The 9,595-nt window shown below is 45.2% G+C and overlaps 1 protein-coding gene across 1 annotated transcript in view; it reads right to left on the minus strand.

Annotated features, from left to right (window-relative positions):
• LOC114487943 (neuron navigator 2) overlaps positions 1–5,146 on the minus strand; it is a 107,018-nt gene extending 101,872 nt beyond the window's left edge. The window contains exon 1 of the mRNA XM_055091475.1: positions 4,851–5,146. The gene's annotated coding sequence lies outside the window, so the exon portion shown is untranslated. The remainder of the gene's footprint in view (positions 1–4,850) is intronic.
• Positions 5,147–9,595: the final 4,449 nt, after the last annotated feature.

Consider the following 9,595-nt stretch of genomic DNA (forward strand, 5'->3'; position numbering starts at 1 on the left):
AAAAAAAAAAAAAAAAAAAAAAAAAAAGTCAGCAAATTTGACATCTAAGACATACGGCAATTAAACTGTCTACCTGTCAGTCAACCCATCTGCCCATCCATCCACCCAGCCACCCACCCACCCATTCACCCAACAGATGTAGTGACCCTGGGTCCAGTGGGGGCCTCCATGTGTGTATCTTACATTAACATAAGGAGAAAAAAAAAAACACCTACAGAAAAATGCAGTAACTCTGCCAGAGGCTAGACTTTCTAGAGTAAATGTCCTTTCAAGGAGATTTCAGTGGAAGCTCTTCAAAACACAATCTGCTGCATCATTAAACAAGTCAGTTAATTTCGATTTTAGCAAAGTCTGCTCAGCCACAGAGATAAACAACAATTTTTCAACTGGGGAGATCTTGTCAAAGGACAAACTAATTTTAGCATTCATTTCCCTGCTGGATTTTTATTGCTGGTGAAACAACACACACGGTTGGGCAATTACACTTACCCGGGCATGTAGACATCGGCCCACATATACACAGCCCTGGCTTTCTGTGAAGGCCAAGAGCAGAGGCTGGTGAGCATTCCAGAGACTGAATGCTGAGATGTGCTGCAGACCCAGCCCACTAACACCGGCTGCAAGATGGTGGTGTCCCAAACTGACCACTGATGAAGTCGGGGGCCTTGGAGAGATGGGACGGGATGTGCTAACTTAGCTTGTCAACTGCTGCTGGGAATTCTGATTTTGGTTAGGCAGAGAGGAGGGGAAAGTCAAGGATAAATCAGGATCCTCTGCCTTCTCAAATGCACCAAAGACTGAAAGCCAGAATCAAATGTAACCAATGTGACAACGATCCAGTTTCTTTACAAATCTATTTCATTCATTTTGTGTGTGTGTGTGTATGTGTGTGTGTGTGTGTGTGTGTGTGTGAGAGAGAGAGAGAAAGAGAGAGAAAGAAAGAGAGGGAAGGAGGGAGGGAGGAGTCAGAAGTGGTTAAGGAAAAGAGGGAATTTACCTCTTCTCCCAGAGATTTGTAAAAAGGTATTCAATCATATTTTTTTTTAATATTCAAAATAAATTCTATGTCCTCTCACTGCAAGACAGCACAGCACTGGAGATAGCTGTCACTTGAACCAGCCTCACACTCAAGAACTTAAAGTATTTATTTCTAAAATTATTATCCGGGCTTCCCTGGGGGCGCAGTGGTTGAGAGTCCGCCTGCCGATGCAGGGGACACAAGTTCGTGCCCCGGTCCGGGAAGATCCCACATGCGGCGGAGCGGCTGGGCCCGTGAGCCATGGCCGCTGAGCCTGCGCCTCCGGAGCCTGTGCTCCGCAACGGGAGAGGCCACAACAGTGAGAGGCCCGCGTAACGCAAAAAAAAAAAAAAAAAAAAAAATATTATCCACCAAATACAGTAGTCTGATTTATAGAAAGCTCTGTATATATTTTTAATAACTCTTCTGGTCTCAATGAAAAATACACATTTTTTGGTTCAACTCAAATTTCTACAGGAATTGGCTACTGAGTGCATTAATATAGACTGCTGTCAGTTCATCCCTTTAGGAAGCATAATTTTAGAGATGAAGCCGTGACTGGTGTGCTGATCTAAAAGACCAGCCCTCGCCCTGGAAGGTGAAAAGGCTTATGTTCCTGACGGCTCAGGAGGCTGGGAGGGATGGCTGCATCCCATCTCTGGGATGCGGCTTTATCAGAGGCTCCCACTGGGTGGAGATGCAGTGACTTGCCTGAGGTCAGAAGGAAAGGAACCAGCTGATCTAGGGACCGAATCTCTGAGCACCAGGGCCACACTTCCCTTCTCCGTGGAGAAATAAATAATTAGTGCTGGAGCCTAATGAGGTGCTGGTAATATCCTAATGCTGGCTTGCTGGGGTCCTAAGCCACCAGGCAACTGAACAATTTCCACACTGTCCTCCCGAGTTCCGCAGTGATGGGTGGAGGTTCCGCTGCTTCCCCAGAGGCTCCTGGATGGAGAGTGGGAGCCTCTGCTAAAGAGACAGGGTGTCTGTGGGGTGTTTTTCTAGCTTTTCAAGGCTGGGGCACCCTGGGGTGGCCCACGAGCATCAGAGTTAGGAGCATGGCTCTAACTTGTCAGCGAGTCCTGGGTTCAAAGTCTCCCCTGCCCCTTGCTAGCTGAGGGCCCTGGGTGCATCATTCTTAGAAAATACTAACGGTTACTGATGCTTGCTGGGTGCTGTGCTAAGTGCCTCACATAAGTCATGACATCTTCAAAAAAGTCTTATCAAGTGTTATTTTTATCTCTATTTTTTAGATGAAGACAGTGAAACTGAGGTCAAGATCAAGTACAGGTAGGTGGGTTCTAATCCCAGCTTTGTCACTTTTGGAGGGTAATTTCTCCAAGTTTCAGTTTCCTCATCTGCAAGATGAGTGAAACTACAGATTAACCTCACAGGGCTGCGGTGGGTAGACTGAGACAATGTGTATAATGCCCAGAGCCTGCTATATCAGGAGCCCTTAAAATTGATTACCTGCTGTTACTATCAGCATGAGCGATGGCTCGTATCTCCGAGTAGTGATTCTGCAGTCCCTCCTCCCCTTTCAATTCCGCAAATACTACGTGCTCTGTGCCAGGCTGGGGTTACAGAGACAGAAAGGTCTCATTCCTGTCCTGCCTAGTGAAGCTCAAAGTCAACAAGGGTCTCAGATATGTAAATAGGTAACTCTCCTACTGCAGGATGAGACGTATTCCAGATGGATGTATGACAGGCTCTGTGCATAAAAGGGAAGGAGTCACAGTTGGCCTTTGAAGGGTGCATAGGAGTTTGCCAGCCAAAGGAGGAGGATCCATCTAGGCACATAGATAACATGTACAAAAGCAGAGAGGAGGGTAAGAGGATGGGAAGTAGTTCACTGTTGCCAGACCAGCAGAAACAAAGACAGGAGCTGGGCTGCAAGGGGACTGGGGCACAGTCAGGAAGGGCTGAGAGGCCAGGCAGGGCTGAGACCTTTGCCCGGAAGCCAGGGAAGCTACGAAGGTAGTAAGCTAGTGAATAACAGGTTTTCGATACCTCCACCATTCAACACTCCATTTTTGGTGAGCATTGTCTCACTGATATCTCCTGTAGATTTTTCAGAACACGCCACTTGTCTGGATCCTGTCTGAGTCACCCCAGACCTTCGGGGAATGACCAGACTTGCAGGGTAGATCTCACCATCCCTCTAGCTAAGAGAGACCTGTGAAGGCAACAAGCCTATGACAAGGAACTTTCTCAATAAAATAGGTGCATCCTGTGTAACTGACAGGAGCTATGAAAAAGCTTTGGAATCTCATAGGACCTGTCAGAACAAATACGCTAAATTCTGAGTCCAACGCTGTCAACAGATCTCTCCTCCTTCTTTAAATGTACATAGTGAGGCAACTATGTAGAACAAGTGAAACTGGCTCTGTGAGTCACCTTCAGAAGGAGGGAAAGAGGACCCCTCCTTCCCGAAGTTCCCAACCTGGAGCATAAGGAACACAAACGGGGCTCGCGCACTAATTGCAAAGGAAATCACCTTCTGTCAAGAACTTGGGGAGGTGAGAGGGGATGGGAAGGGAGAAAAATACGTACACTGATGTACTGCAGTGTATTCCTAATAGAGCACAGCACAAAAAAATTAAAAACTCTCAGAGGAAAGAAATGAAAGCAATACCGACAGAAAAAAAAAAAAAATCGAGCCTCAGTGATTACTTTTCTTCAAAGAAATGTCAGCTTGTCTGTATTTCTGGGACACACATTTGGTTTAAATGTGAACATAGCAAAGAAAAATGGAAGTAAAGAATTGCATATTTAAAAACTATTCCTTGCCAACATCAATATAAATATATGAACATATACATCAACACATACTTCGTTGTATAAGGTTAAAGAAAATGATGTGGGAGGATAAAAAGACCTTGCATTTCGAGTTTCACCAACACCCAAGTCCCCAAACAACCAATGCTTTCACAGTGCTCTTCTACTCCATTACAATAGGTCTGACATTTATATTCTAAGTTTATTAGGATGAAAATTGAGTTTCTGGACCAACCCGTAAAAGGATCCCTTTAGTTTAGGGTCTCTTAGAAGTCAGATGAATAAACTTCACCGTGTCATGGAAGGACAAACTGACAAGCAAGTCTAACAAAGCTGCCTGAATCCTTTAGAAGAAAGTTGATCTTAGTGACAAAAAAGAATCTGCTACATTTGACTTAAGGGGAGAAGATGCATTTGAAATGCAAAAACATGGCTGGAAAAAACCAGATTTTTTAACTTTTCAGTGCTCTTTTTGGGAGGATGTGAGGGTTCAGTTTTCCTCTCCAGCAAAAATAATAATAGTAAGACTGCAGCACTAAAATTTAGGCGAACACTTAAAATTTTACTAATGAAACACTTGGAAACTGCTTTGCCCTCAGGTTTTAGGCACAAAATCTGAGGCAACTATGGCCTATTTCATTTACCAATCCACCCCCCCTGCTGCCCTCACCTTCAATGACAAGTATGGAAACGTATCACAGAGCAATTCTAAGACCCTACCCACTGCATAGCCTTAATATCTAAAAATCAAATAAAGGTGACTCCTAATCAAAGAACAGGTTGCTGCTGCTTCTCTATCATGGACCACCCCAAACTGACACACAATGAAATGAAACTTACAGCGGCCTTCAGAGAGAAAGTTTAAGTTTCGAATGTCTTTCTTCATTAGGTTTCCCTGCAATAATAGGACCTCAGGTATAAATAATCCGGACTAGACAACACAAATAATCAAGCAACATTTCTTTGGTGTTCATGTCTTTTGGGGAACTCCTCCAATAACTCTGCTGGCAGAGAGAGAGGGGGATGTGCCCCTACAGGACCAGTTTCCTACCTTCCTGCTCGGAGCAGGGTTGGGGCAGCGATTCAGCACCGCGTCCCACGGTGCTCTAGGACAGCTGGCTCTTCAGGACATCCCCAAGCTGGTACCTTGCTCTTTTAAGGAGGATATGAGAGTTCAATTTTCCTTTCCAGCAAAATCTGCCCTTATTTCACTGAATCCTGGAGCAGCCACCCGAGGCCAGAGCACGGAACAGGGCTATCGCAAATAGATGTCACTTTCACTGCAGGGAAGTTCCTTCAGTGGCCAGGAGCCACCAACCGGGAGCATCCACGGCTCAAGGGGCACCAGCTCCGTCCGTGGCTCATCTGCATCTCACTTGCATCTCATGGAGTCAGTCCTGGCTGTGAAGTGAGTCAGACGATTGGGGAAACCCTGGCTCAATTCTCTGAGCCTGGTGTAGCAGGAAGCAAGCCTGCAGAAGTGAGCCAGGCTCAGCAAGTCTGGAGCCTACTCTGACTACCTAGTCACCGTAGCACGCCTCTCTGGGGAGCACTGCAAAGACATTGCTAAGCAAGTCAGGCAAGAGCTCAGCTCCAGCAGGCCATGGAGACAGAGGTAACAGCAGGAAAAGGCAGGCCTGAGTAAAGGAGGAGTCAAAGGGTCCCAGGGGGCCCCATTAAGCCTCACTGGGTGAAAGTGGTGCCACAGACTTTATTTCCGAAAGCTAGGTGCTGCAAAGCTGCTTGAAGAGAACAGAAGGCACACTGCAGGGGTCATGCCACGAAACGCAACACCTGCCTCATCCTCTACCTGCCGCTGAACCAGTAGCTTCAGCATTAGCTGGCAACTTATTGGAACTGCGGCATCCCAGACCTCCTGAATCAGACCCTGCAGTTCAACAAAGTCCCCACGTCGTTCTAATGTGCATTAAAGAATGGAAAGCAGTGACCTCAGGCAGTGGTCTCTGTAGTGAGGAGCATAAGATGACCCACAGGGGTGAAAACTAAAAATGCTTCTGTTTATATTTATTTCTTATCACATCCCTTGTAAATCCTGTGTGTATGCAGGTATTATAGTATGCACAGTGTTTCAGTCACAAAGCATATGTATGTTTAAAAAAAAAATTCAGCATCTAACGGAGGAACAAGCTCTTTCTGACGCAACCAAAAGCAGTTTAGAGACCACCATCTAAAGCAGAAATTCCTAAATCTTCTTAAGTTGTGGACCCCTCAGAGAAACCCGTGAAAGCCATGGAGCCTATCTCTCGTATGAATAAAACCTGTATCCAGTTCAAGTCAGGTCACAGACACCCCCCCCACCCCAGGCCCCGTGTTAGCGGCCCCTCTGCGGAGTTAAGGGCAGAAGTGGATCCTGGCTGAGTCGGTCCCTTCGACATATACAGTTTCCGCAGAGCAAGGTGTTTGCTTGTCTTTGCTGTAAATGGACTTCGCACTGGCACATGGCATTGCTGTAACTCACAAGTCACCCTGGCTTCTAGCACACAGACTCAATCTCACCACTGCTGTGGGTTTGGGTTTGCCTCCACCAAACTCCTAGCAGAGGAGAGACTGATCTAGCGGGAAAATTCCTGCATGGTGATGAAACATGCTGCTGTGGTTCTTGCATCTTTTGCAAAATGTAATGTGGATTTTTACAAGTTTAACAAAATTCCATCTAGCATTGATTACCAGAGCATTTCGGGTTAGATTGCCTATGGATCTATACATATATCAATGCTATACATATATTTTTAAAAATCCGTAACTGTACTAATAAAATACACAAGTCACACAGAGAGCCAGGGATGATAACAATTTATCCCTATTTATGACCCCTATTTAAATAAATACACACATATAAATTTTTCATTACAACCCATAACTATGCTTGTTTAAAATGGGTGTTGGCAGGGTACCCTCCTGAAGAAAGGCTGCACACTTTGGAAATTTGACAGTCCCCATGTCTGGAATTTGGTCTGGCCTGAATTCTCTTTATTGTGGTTCAACTGTCAGTGTGGGATTGCAGCAAGTATTTCTAGCACGAGCAGGAAGCTTTTTGTCCACCTACTGAAAGATGAAACACATTCTAGCACACAGGAGACGGTTCTCTAGACAAAGCCCCTTTAAGCTCTTTCTTGGAATGAAACAGATGGTGAAAGGAGACTGACTGACATCCAGGAATTCTCAAACCTTAGAATACACCCGAGTCATCTGGGGAACCCAGAAAAATGCAGACTCCAAGGCCCCAGCTTCACAGATGCAGAATGCCATTAGTGGGGCCCAAACCTGCGTTTTTAAATAGACCTTTTTTTTTAAAAGCATTTTGACGTTTACAGAGAAACTGCATAGAGGAAAGTAGAGTTCCATTAAACTCCTCCCCTTCCACCAGTTTCCCCTATTAACATCTTGCATCAGTGTGATACATTTGTTAAAACTGATAAACTAATATTGATACATTATTATTTGGTACTAATAATTGATACTAATAACTAACATTATTATCAATAATATTGACACACTATTAACCAAAGCCCATAGCTTACGTTACAGTTCACTGTGCTGTATAGCTCTATGGGTTTTGACTAATGCATAATGATATGTATCCACTGTCACAGTATCACACAGCTAATGTTTTATTGCCCTAAAAACGTCCTGTCCTCCCCTGTTCATCCCTTCCCTCAAATCTGTATTTTTAAAAGACATGTAATTTTCTTTTTCCTTCTTTCCTTTTGGTTAAATAATTTTCTTGCTGTCAGGATCAAGCTGTCAGAAATGCTGGCTTAAGTCTGGAGAGCTGGATGGAGGAACTGTGCGCTAGACGGACCTCAGTTTCCCTAAGAGTTCGTTAAAAAGTCACCATAATGTGACTATAGTGTAACAGTAACTTAACTTTCAAATCTTTATAATAACTAGTCTTGGCCCTGTATATTAAGGAGGCAACATGCATGTTAAGAGTACCCGATCCCTGATTCCTAATGGCCCCTCCATCTCAGATCACGGCCTGATAAAGAGTTGTTAGAACTCTAAGTTTCTTCTAAAATATCAGTTAACTCTTGTGCGTGGACTTTCAGGCCTACAGGCCCCAGAACAGTCCAACTGTGGAAGCCCAGACTGGGAAGGGACATAAGTGAGCAGTGCCAGGTATGCTGAGTACAGAGTACTGGGGGTCATCTGTGGGGGGCTCAGCGGGGGTGTCATCATTAGATGCCCTTACCCTGAAATAACCTTCTGTTTCAAAAGAATCCGTCCTCCTAGGCACTTCTCTTGCACTGGGACACGCTTGCCAATCTTCCGGTTGCTGCTACACCTCATCATTCCCATGATTTCTGACATGACTCCCCGACCCCTAAAGTTCTCTACGACACAAGTTCACTTTTCACCTCGAGTTGGTGGAATTTGTGCTGGCTGGCGTTCACGATTGTGTGTTTCCTTTCCAAGATGACTAGAGCTCCCAGTGGTGGGAATCAGACATCCAGAGGCTCTTTCCCTTTTGGTTCCATGTAGACACCCCTAGGTAATAACCAGAGTCACTTCCAAACTGGGGAGAAGCCAGCTGGCACTTGAGTTTAGGTTTATGTAAGTTTCACTTTGTCTTATCTAGACTGGCTCAAAGAAATGCCCAGGGGTACTGAGAACAGGTGGAGGACGAAGGTGACTAACGTAACTGGGGGGGGCGACCCCTTCTGAGACTTAAAGCAGGCCTTGGGACATCACCCAACCTCAGCAAAGATTTCTGGAAGCAGCTGGGAGGCTACAGGAAGCACCGCACTACAGCCCTATGCAGGCTGCTGCCCTAGAGATATGGTCCACATTTTGAGGTGGTGTCATTTGTTCAGTAAACATTTATGCAGCCCCTGCTGTCAGGCAGGCACTGGCCTGGGTGCTGGGGATACAAGAATCAGATCCAGTCCTTGACCTTGAGGGGCTTAGTGTCTGGGTGAGGAGAACAGACATGTCAACATTTGCACGGGGCTCAGCAAGGGCCAGAGCAGGGAGAAGGGCCAGAAAAGGCTTCTTAGAGGAAGAAACCCTCAAGCGGCATCTTGAAGGATGAGAAGGTGTCTGCCAGGCAGCCTTGGGTTGGGGCAAGGAAATTAGACAGTTCACACAGACATACGTGTACCGATACAAAGGATCTAAAACGTACAGTGGATTCACTGTGTGGTCTTAGATGCTAAATTTCTACTAGGTAACATTTTCAATAAGAAAACCATTATTCTGGGCACTCATTCTAAATGGAATTCGATAAACGTTATTTCCAACACAAAGAAATACGTATATAGGCCTCTGGCTTTCAAGCACAGGGATTATGCCAAAATTGGGTGACCACAAGGATACTCGAATTACCTGCCACTAAATCAGGCAAGCCCAGTAGACACAACAGCTGACAACATAGGATGCCTGACCCTGTGTGCTTTTCCATTTGTCCATGAGCACTGGGTCACCTTCAGAAACAGCACCCAAGCAGCCAGAACACCAGTTCTCCATGGCAGTGGGCCCATCGCTGGGGTGGGGCAGGAGTTTGGAAAAGCATATTTGATGTTATAAATTAAACAAACAACTAAAAAGGCCCAATGTTTTTTATAAGGTATTCTATAAAGTCTGACAGAATTTTGGTTCACGTGGAGCTACTAAAGAGACGGTAATTCTCTAAAGGCACATTTATTCTTACTCTCACATCCCCCCTTCCCCCAATTCAGAGTGTGATGTCTTCACATTAAGGGATATGAGAGTTTTTGCTTTTTTTTTTTTTTAAGCCTGAAAAACACTGAGTTAAAATTCTGTGAGCATGGGAAC

This window comes from Physeter macrocephalus, chromosome 16, assembly GCF_002837175.3.
Source record: "Physeter macrocephalus isolate SW-GA chromosome 16, ASM283717v5, whole genome shotgun sequence".
NCBI lineage: Eukaryota > Metazoa > Chordata > Mammalia > Artiodactyla > Physeteridae > Physeter > Physeter macrocephalus.